This window comes from Pan paniscus, chromosome 1 (genome assembly GCF_029289425.2).
Source record: "Pan paniscus chromosome 1, NHGRI_mPanPan1-v2.0_pri, whole genome shotgun sequence".
Taxonomy (NCBI): domain Eukaryota; kingdom Metazoa; phylum Chordata; class Mammalia; order Primates; family Hominidae; genus Pan; species Pan paniscus.
The window spans coordinates 82,567,905-82,579,464 of NC_073249.2; positions in this window are offsets into that span (position 1 = coordinate 82,567,905).

The window sequence follows — 11,560 nt, forward strand, 5'->3', positions numbered from 1 at the left end:
CTAAAGAAATATTGTTTCTGACTGAAAGTGTTTTCTGTCTCTTAAGGTTAAATAGAAAGTGAGTCAAAATTCCTAGAGTACTCACCATAAACCAGTTTTTCAGTATCAGGAACTCACATTTATAGAGTACAGCTTATGAATCATGGTTTTTGCTTCTTATTTTATACATTTCTTTTTTTTTTTTTTTTTTTTTTTTTGAGACAGAGTCTCGCTCTGTCGCCCAGGCTGGAGTGCAGTAGTGCGGTCTTGGCTCACTGCAACTTCTGCCTCCCAGGTTCAAGCAATTCTCTGCTTCAGCCTCCTGAATAGCTGGGATTACAGGCACCCACCACCACACCTGGCTAATTTTTTTTTTTTTTTTTTGCATTTTTAGTAGAGACGGGGTTTCACCATCTTGGCCAGGCTGGTCTTGAACTCCTGACTTCGTGATCCACTCACCTTGGCCTCCCAAAGTGCTGGGATTACAGGCAAGAGCCACTGCACCCAGCCTACATTTCAATTTTTTAACAACCCCAAGAGGAGGTTGGTTATACCGTCCACTTCATGGATGACGAAACAGGCTCAGAGAGGTTGAGTGACAGGCCAACATTCACACATTAAAAGGTGAGGCCAGGCTTCAAATTCAAGGCAGTATGTCTCCCTGACAGTTTCCTAGGCAGTCCAAGATAGTCCTTTTCAGTACTGTGAAATTGCTTTCATAGTGCATGCTCACCTAAGAAAAGGCTGGGAGCCAAATCTCTTCACACATGCTGTTAGAATAACAATTATAGGTGGCATAATAGCAAGATACAAGTCACCATCAGCACTTCATATAGTCTAAACATAATATAATCCCAGCTGCTCAGGAGGCTGAGACAGGAGAATCGTCTGAACCTGGGAGGGGAGTGCAGCCTGGTAGACAGAGCAAGACTCCGTCTCAAAAATAAAAAAATAAAAAAATAAATAAACATAATCTGCACAAATTTTCTGTAACAATAGCTAATGTAATAGTAGTAACAATAACGTCTTAAATTTGTATGACATAGAACAATTGGCAAAGTGCTTTCACATGTTATCTCCATATATTGTAGATTATTTTGACCTGGACTCATATGTGAATTTCAACTTGAGTGCCAACTCCAATGACTGGTAGTGGCTGCCTGGAATTCTGTACTGAAGAGGGTTTTGAAGATCATTCTAAGATCAGTAAGAATCAGGGCCATGAATGACTAGTCACGTCTGCCATGTCAAAGGAGTTAGGACTGATGGTACATCTGTCAAATATTTGCTGTCTCTTATCTATTCTAGTCCATTCTTTATACAAGTGAGTAAATGACTTGTGTATGGTCATGTAATAAATGGCTAAGCTGAGCCCCAAACTCAGGTTTCCTTTAATCTATTGTCGTTCCTATTAAACCATGTTATATATGGAGACATGTTGATCCTCTGAAGTTTAGTATTCAAATGGATTGGAATTGACTATAAAGTTTTGAGCTCAATAATGTTTAATCTGAAACAAAATGAGATGTTTTCTATAGTAAAATGCAAATAAAGTTTGCATTTTATTTGAATAGTCATGTAGGAATGGCTCAGCCATGCAGGCATTATGGAATGTATATGTTACACAGATAGGGCTAAAGATATGCTGGGCTATCTTCACCTGTGTGCTAACTGATAATAATATCTGGAAGGTCTAAGAAGCTCAAAACTCTATTTCAAAGGCCAAGAACTTTTTGAATAGTGCCAGTGTGGCATCAATATGACATGAGATATCACACCAAGGCTTCAGGCTGATACAGCAATGATTGTGACTAATCTTGTAGTTAATTTAGAGTCCACAGTCTAAGATAGAAGCACATCAGCTTCTTGAAGAATTTTCCTAGTGCAGAGTCTATGCAACTTAGCATAAAATGGTAAGAGAAAATTAGTAACTATGCAAATGCAAGCAGTGACATATAGATGCTTTTGGGAATGATAGTAAAATCCACCAGATTGTTAAGTCTTATTCAGAGTAAAAACCATTGCAAAGAATTTTACAGACTATAAAATCTTTGCAGTGAGACTTATAAAGAATAGCTATGCAGCGGAGAGACTGTACTGTCCCCAGTGTAGGTCACGGGTTCAGATACTATGGTCACACTCTCCTTGGTCAGCAGTGTTATCTTTGAATACAAAAGACAAGAAGGTACATATTATGTAGTCAGCTGTGACCATCAAAGGCCAAACAGCTTTTTCTTCCAGCTGGAGCCATCTGCCTGACTACACAATACCCAGGACCCAGGGCAGTCTGGTGGCAGGATACCCCACCCCACTACTTAGCCCGAGTCACCTCTGAGAGAGCAGACAGGGATTTCTTACAGCTTTACACACTGCCTTTGTTGGTTGTTTCCAAGGTGACAAAGTGTTCTACCCTTTGCTGTAAATAAAGACAGGAGCAGAGGGATCTAACCCTTTCCTCCTCCTCTATCAGCCTCTGTCACGTTCAGTTGCATGCTTCTTGTAAGGCTGTATACAGTGAAAGCCCCGTTTCCCAGATTCGCACCTGCCTTGGGTTTTTTTGTTTGTTTTATGTGCGTGTGGAACTTTGCTGTCGGTCACAGAGCCTTGTAGCTGGCATTCAAGGCCCTCTGGTTTTTACTCCTACCTCACTCCAAAATGTTTTCTCATTAGGAGAGGAATAAATTCAAATACTGTTGAAGATTGTATTATATATTTCCAATTAGTCACTTAATCTCTCTGTGATTATGTTTTCCCAGGCCACTGACATCAGGTTTGGCATATAACATGCTTTGGCCAGATGTGCTCTCAGTGGAAGTAACATGTGCCATGTCTGACAAAGGTTTTAAGAGCCATTCTCACAGTTCTGCCATTATTCTTTCCCCTTTGGTCATGAGAATGGTCCATCCTAGGCAGGGGCTGCCCCTGCGGCCTGGATGCCAGAGTGGAGAAGACATACAGAGCACAGGCACAGCCAACTGCAGCTGATACGTAAGAGGTAGAAATAGAACTTTGTAGTGAGTAGGAAGCAACTGAAATTTTAGGAGTGTTTGTCACCACAGCGTAACCTAGCAAAAGCTGACCAATAAATACTTGTAAGCATGGGACAGGGGAGGTACAAGAGTGAAGGGGCCAGCTGGGGACCACATCAGCGTGGAACACTCACTGTCATCTAAAGGGTATAGTAGTGACTCAGCTTCAAGTGATTATTGCCTCCTCCTGGGCATGTAGGCCCATTGCTACCAACATCCTCATTTTTAAGATATTATCAGGGATCCAGATTTTCATGTGAATGCTACCAGTGTTTTAATGTTCACACTAAGTTCAGGCCAAATAATACATGTTCTACAGCCCAAAAGTGGGCATCAGGCTCTAGTTTCTAACCTCTGTTCTATGCTAACCTACCACTCTCACAAAACCAGTGTATTCGTTGTTCTCCAACACTACTTATATTTCCTCCTTCCTGCTGTTACCCATACTGTACCCTCCCATCCTCCCACTTTTCTCCATAAGTCTCCTAAATTCAAGGCCTTTGTCAAGTTCTCCTTCCCCTCTTTCTCCAACCAGGATCCCCATCCATGAACTTACAGTCTGTATTGTATTTTGCATCTTGCCTGCACCTCTGATGTCATTTATTTTCTTATGCACATACTTCACTCTTTGAGAGTCTACATGCCCAGTGAAATAGGAACCATAACTTATACATTTTGGCATCCTATTGCCTCATAGACATAAAAGACACAAAATTAATGTTGTTTAATACTGATAGCTTGTTGGTTCAGATGAACACCCACTGTCAATTATCTGCTTCTGAGGTTTTTGAAAACAAAGGATGAAATCCAGAAGGAGCCAGATTCTAAACCTTTACATGCCTATTTTTGTCGTACTAAAGAGTACAGCTGGTTAAAAAACAACACAAAGCAAAACAAAACAAAACTTAGGTTTGAATGCTGCACACACAAATCTTGATAATATCTGGGCTTCTTGTTGAGTTCTGTCTGCTGTGATATACTCAATTAGGGAAATAATGTCAGTGTTAATCCAATTCACCTGGGATTAAATTTTGTATTAGCCAAACTTGTAAGACCCCTCGTATAATTTGTTTTATGCCTCAGCCACCAAAAGGAGTGACAGCATTCAGCTGAGTTCTTAAAGAAGGACATTTAATTTTCCAAGCTGTTGAGACATCCTTTCAAGCCCTTTCTGGGGGGCTCTGTGGTGCACCATAACATTGTAATATTTTTGGTGAGCCTCAGTATACATTTGTGGAATGAACAAATAAATCAATGAAATGCTCTAATGCTGCAGTTGGTATTTCTCCAGCTTAGAAAGATTAAATTCTCACCACCATCCCCTGTCCTCTCATCATCCACATTGGTTTAACTCCTATAATTTTTTACCTTTTATGAAGTAATGCTCTTCTAATAGTTCTCCTAATTTTCCTAAGAACCTAATGTAAACACTAGGAGAATCTAGTTCTTTAATTAGCAAGTGCTTAGAAGTGTTTTGTTATCTTTTAAAAGTGAGTTGTTCAGTGCAAAATGTGAAAAAGGGCCAAATAACACCCAAAGGTATTAAACCAATTACTAGAAGATATAAGATGAGATCTGTGCTAGGAGAATAATATCAGAGTCAAAACAAATCACTTGGAAGTGAATCACTTCCCTTTGGCAACTGAAATTAATTTAAACAACTCCCCTCCAACCCCCTGTGGTTTTGTTTGACATTTCTTTCAAATGCCAATGAGTACCTCACTTTGTCAAATTAGATAAATCCAAGCTGCTGGTATTATGCTGCTTGGAAGCCATATGGCCATATGTCTAGGATGTTCCAGGGCACCCTGATTTCATGTACTTTTAATGTTTTTAATAAAGGCAATTTGTTAAATGTATAACTAAATGGGAAGTCATTTTATGTATTTGCAAGACTTCATAAAATTAAATTCACAAGTAAGAAAATGCTCTTCATTACCATTCAATCCAATCCAGCCAACATTTACTGGCTATGACACGTCAGTCCCTAAATTAGGCCAAAGGGACCTGGAGATGAATATGTCATAATCCCTGCCCTCAAGGATCTTACAAATTAAACAATAATTACAATTTAGTGATTCATGTGTAACAATCAAAATATGTTCCAACCACAGAGGATCATAAGGGACAGTGATTAACTTCATTTAGTCTGGAGGTGGGACCGTGGCCAGGAAGGCTTCCAAGAAGGAGTGACACCTGGGCTGGGTTTTAAAGGATGAGCAGGAGTTCATTATGTGCACCAGAAATAGATCTTGGCATTCCAGGCAAAGGAAGAGCCTGAATGTGTCCTGACTTCTTGCTTAGCAAAATTGGATCACCCTGTAGCAACAATAGAACCAGGAGCCTAAAACAAAGCTATTGGTCTAACGATATATATATATATATTTAGGTAGAGATGGGGTTTCACCATGTTGGCCAGGCTGGTCTTGAACTCCTGACATCAGGGGATCCACCCGCCTCAACCTCCCAGAGTGCCTGGCTTGAGTGCTGTTTTGTTTGTTTAAAACCTATGTAAATACCACTTTGGTGATTTTATTTTGTTGACAGTGGAGAAGAAGGATAACTATTTTCTTATTTTTAAAAGAAAAATATATATCCTGGACAGTAATATTAAACATTGAAAGAAAACATTTCTCTAGGAATCTTCATTTATTCATTTACCATGCATACACTGGGTGTCTGCCATGGACAAGGCAGTTGGTGGGTACTCTGTCATATGCCAAGTTGTATGTGACCTTTTACTGTCCTTGAAGAGCTTCTCATCCAGGATGGAGGAAGGATCCCCTTAGGGAGATGAACTGAATCTGTGCACTTTGGGTGGAGCTCTTTCCAAGTTTCTCAAATTGATTAGAGAAACATTTCTAGACAGCTCTTTGGAGATCTTGGGTGATCATGAAAGCCTTTCAGCTCTGTTCTCTCAGACAAGATTGAGAGGGAAGGCAGGCCCAGCTTCGGCAAGTGCTCATTCACACTGCAAGGAGGACTATGAATGTTTCCCTGCCTTGTAAAAGCTTCCTGAAAAGCTTTCCTGATGCATCTCTGACTATGAAAGTACTCAAGAAAGACCAAATTACTTGCCATATTTCCTTCTCCTCCTTTTGTTATCTCTGGCAGCCCCAAGCCCTTCTCAGCCCATTGCCCTCCTGGATGCTCATCTCTGAGCTGCACCTCTTAACTGGGATATTTTTAGAGCCTGAGCTCAAGCCAAGCTTAGTTGACTTCCATGCCATACAGTGCATGCAACAAGGGGTCTCTGAACTGAGAGGAAAACTACATGCTGGCGGGAACAAGATAAATAGGAAGGGGGAGCTTGGTTTGCTGGAAACCCCTAGTTTGTGTCTTTTCCAGAAGCTTGTCAAGCTTGTCATTTGCTCTTACACCTTTTTAAAGGAAAGAATGGCCTATCCTCAGTGTTGATGGTGAGAGTGTTGGGAGCAGGAGGAGAGGGAATCTTTTGAACATGATCTGGAGCTGACAATAGCCCAATAGGCCACTAGCTGCAGGGGCCATGATCTCAGATATGGAGGAGAATCTGAAAGTTTGGGAAAACTTCCAGCCTGGAAATACACAATATGCCTTCTTGACTAAAAGGAGAGTCTTTTGTTGTACAAACCCAAAGTAACTAATAATTACAGGGGACCTTGTGCAGTAAAAATGCATCAGAATGGTGCCTTAATGGAATGAGTCTTTTAAAAGTGGAAAAGGAAAAATGAGGTGTCTGTCATCGAAAAGGAAAATTAGGATGATCTTGGCTATAGACAAGCTACCTAGACTGTAATATATACTATCCCTCATCCCCACATAACACATTCCTAAAAATATGCCTGGAAAGTAGATGTGTAACAGATAATAAATAGACCTTTGTCTATATGAGGGTTTCATTTTCGGATTGTTAAAAACATTGTAAAGATCATAATTTTACCCTGCCTTTTAGATAAGATCTTTAATTATCTATTTCAAGCATTTTACTTTGGTAAGTGTTTTCTTAGCCTTTATAATTTAACACATCATTGACTACATTGAGCCCAGTGGACACTTGACTTAGGCTAAAGACTGACCACTTCAGCACACCAGTGATTTTCATCTTAATTAAAGTCGATTAAATTATTAAGAACTTTGCCTCCTATCACGAATAAAAGCACTTTCATTCTCTATTCTCCAGTCATTAAAAAACTTTTTATGTATATCAGAGTAAAACATATCTGCGTATATACTCGATAGTACTGTAACTTTTATAATTTTAAAATTTATCAATATACTTCATATCTCCCCATTGTAATGCCTGCTCCCTGAGGCAACCGTATAAAAATCTTTTAGCTATTCTTCTGTTTTTTTACTCCTGTATCTCTAAATATGCTCATACTGCTAATGTGTTTATGTCTCTATTTTGGACATTGCTTATTTACTTCCAGTTATAGATGGGGATTTAGTTCTCTTACATCATCTTCCTACCACTATACACACACACTTCCTTGCTCTTTATCAGTAGAGCTATGTTGCTATTATTTGTATTAAATCAACATTCAAAATTATACTAAACAATGCAAAATCAGAATTTACATTTTTATTGCTAGGTAAACATAAATCACAACTGAACCACTTAGTCTACTTTGATCATATTTTACTGTCAGGTAACATTTCTAACCATTCCTTGGTTTTTCTTAAAGTAAATAATTGTCTTGTTTATTTATTTGCTTAGTTTTTCATGTAACTATTACTAATATATCTTCAATTTTTTTTTTTTTGAGACAGGGTCTCACTCTGCCACCCAGGCTGGAGTGCAGTGGTGTGATCACAGCTCACTGCAGCCTGCAACCTTGACCTTCCCTTGGCTCAAGCCATCCTCCCACCTCAGTCTCTCAAGAAGATGGGACTACAGGCATGCACCACCATGCCCAGCTAATTTGTGTAGTTTTTTGTAGAGATGGAGTTTTGCCATGTTGCCCAGGCTGGTCTTGAACCCCTGAGCTCAAGCAATCTGCCGACCTCAGCCTCCCAAAGTGCTGGGATTACAGGCGTGAGCCACCACACCTGGCTAGTATCTTCAAATATTCTAAGAAAAATATGATACTCTTTCTTCTCAGTCTGGTTAACATCAGTACATATGTCAATTCTATTTTTTGTTTTTTTTGGAAGCTGTTATTCCCAGAGCCCTGCCCTGCTGTCTGGCCTGCATTGATTACTGTTGAGGTCAGGGGCTCCTAGCAGTTCTCCTTACCAGCAGCCTGAGAATCACCTTCAGTCTTCTGTATTGGAGCCCCTACTTTATCCCACATTTTCCTCTTTCTTGGCTTATCTCCTCATTCTGTTGGACTAAATCAACAAGAAACTTCTAAAGAAAGAGTACACAAGAAATAGTATTGTTTTGAGATCTTAACCAGTCTCAATCCTACTTCTTAATTAATGTTTAGCTAGGAATAGAAATCCAGGTGGAAAACGATGTTCCTGCAAAATTTTGAAGGTATTGCTCTGATAACTTTGAGCTTCCAGCACTGCATTTAAGAAATCTCGTTCCTGATCCCTTGAATTTGACTTTTTTTCCTACCTAGAAACTTTTCAAATCTCTTTCTCCCTATAGTTTTGGAAGTTCTCTTTTATTATTTTGTTGTTAATTTCCTCTCTTTCGTTCTTTCTTTCTCTTTCTGGATTTTTTTCTACCTCACAAATTAATCTAATTTTCTTATATTTTTATTCTATTTTCTATTTGTATTTTTATTCCATTGTTTGGGATATTTTCTCAATTTGATTTTCCAACTCTTCAACTGAACTTAATTTTTGATATCATGTGTCAGTTTTATTATTAAGAGCTCTTTCTCATCTTCTAAATGCTCTTTTTCATAGCATTGCATTCTTAATAGGTTTAATATCTTTTTATCTCATTTAAAATATTACTTAGAACTTTTTTTTTTTTTTTTTTTTTTTTTTTGAGAAGGAGTCTTGCTCTGTCACCCAGGCTGGAGTGCAGTGGCATGATCTCGGCTCACTGCAACTTCCGCCTCCTAGGTTCAGTCGATTCTCTTGCCTCAGCCTACCCTGTAGCTGGGATTAGAGGCATGTGCCAACATGCCTGGCTAATTTTTGTATTTTTAGTAGAGACTGGATTTCACCATGTTGGCCAGGCTGGTCTCGAACTCCTGACCTCAAGTGATCCACCCACCTCGGCTTCCCAAGGTGCTGGGATTCAGGCATGAGCCACTGTGTCTGGCCAGGTTTTTGAAATTTACTTCTTTTTCCTGCAATGTCATTCTTTCTTCTAAAACTCTTTTCTTGGTTATTTTGTTTTTGGCCTTTAATGTTAGAGGATTTCCTTAAATGTCTGGCAGTCAATTCATATTTAAGAATGAGGCATTAAAAATTTGATTGAAAGTTTATATGCATGAGCAGGGATTATTAATGAGCGAAACATAGGAAACTACTATTCTTCAAGAGACACCGCCCCCCTCAGTTTCTGTAGGGTTTTTTTTGGGGGAGGGGATGATTAATTTCTCTAGAGGAGAATCTTCTCAGTTTCTTCTGGGAGCAGTGGGTAGACCCAAGATACATGTCTAGCTGATAGCATTCTGGAATTCAAGCCAGAAATATAGGGGTTCTTAACTTTCAGTAAGCTGAGCTTCGATTAATTTTTCTGTTTTCAGTATGCCACTTCCTCCTACCTTTAGCAGGGCCAGGTGCCCCTAAACTCAGAGATTCTCTGCTTCCACTTCTAGGCAGTAAACCACCTCTCTGCTGTTGGGGTGAGAGAACTTCACAGCTACATAGACTGAACAGAGAGACCTAGGGATCTGACTGCTCCTTATACAGAATTTCAACCAATGCTCTAGTTGAGTTCCATCCCACATTTAAACCTTTAGAAATACCTGCAGTCTTGAATTGCTTAATTCTGTCCCTAGAATAAGCATGCTCATTTAATGGATTTACTCTTGCTAAGTCAGAAACCACTTATTCTTTCATTGTCCCTCTTCCAAAGGTTTGTTGACATCTCTAACTTGTTGTCATCTTTTCTTACATTTTCTTTCTGTTTGTTTATACCTTTTTATTTCTGCACTGCCATTTTAGTTGGATTTTAGGAGGAAACAGAGATGAAACGGTGTTTTCAAATAACAATGTCTAAGTAGAAGTCTCTAATGTTCTATTTTTAAAAAAATTAACAAAAATGAAAAATTCAAAAAATTGCATGACCCAAACAATCGCAGAGCTAAAAATGCTGCTGCTAAAACTGAATGAATTGGCTGGCCAGCACTACCACCATGTGAGTTGTCAAAATGCACTACTATTGCAAAGTTTAAAAGTTTGAATTCCACATATGAAGAGCTAGATGTATGAGTATGTCAGCTGTATGAAAGTCACCATGATGTGAGGACATAAGGAAGAGAAGGCTATGCCAAAGTAATATGAATTATTTCCATAACTAAGTGATGGATCATATAAAGGACAAGGAATGAATATACAATGAAGACTGGAATTTTATTAAGTTTTTCTTATAGCCAAACTAGGAAGATGTGGTCTATACAAACTATACTCAACATTTTTGTTACTTTAAAAAAATCCACCAGAATGAAAGAAGAAAGTAAAACAAAAACCAAAATGTCACCACTGTTATCATTTAGGCATTTTTCATGTAAATAAATATAATTGTTTTTAATAGTTGCAGGGTATATGATTGTATTATATACTGTAATTTGTTTCACTAAACTTTAGTCAGGTTATCTCCAAGATCTTGGATATTGTAAATAAAATTGTTGGCCGGGCGCGGTGGCTCATTCCTGTAATCTCAGCACTTTGGGAGGCCGAAGCAGGTGGATCACCTGAGGTCAGGAGTTTGAGACTATCCTGGCCAACATGGCGAAACTCCATCTCTACCAAAACTACAAAAATTAGCAGGCTGTATTGGCATGTGCTTGTAATCCCAGCTACTCGGGAAGCTGAGATAGGAAAATTGCTTGAACCCAGGAGGCGGAGGTTGCAGTGAGCTGAGATTGTGCCACTGCACTCCAGCCTGGGTGACAGAGCAAGACTCTGTCTCAAAAAATAATAATAATAAAAAAATCATTATGAACAACTTTGGGTATATACACTATTGCTCAAGGATTTCTATAAAATAGCAAATATACTTCAGGATATCTATTGATGGAGAAAATACATAATAACCAGAATCTAACAAGAATTAATCATTTTAAATGGATTTATGATTTATGTGCATAGCATATATTTATGCTCATAGCAGCCTTAAGACACATTTTAAATATGGAAATGCACATGTGAATGACATATTATTTACCAAAATCTACAAACAGAGATACACAAAAACCTAGGAATAACTCCATGCTCCTTCCTCCAAAGATCCATGACTTACTGATTTGGAATTATTGGGTAGACTGGCTTAGATGGTGCCTGACAGGTTTGAAATCATCTGCAAAAGGGTATAATGTTGAGGACTGTCCCACAGAACTTAGTTCTAGGGATCTAATATCATCATCAACAATTTAGATGATGAACTTTTAGAATGCTCATGTTTTCAAAGGGAAAGCTGGGTAGGGTTGTTTGTGAAACTT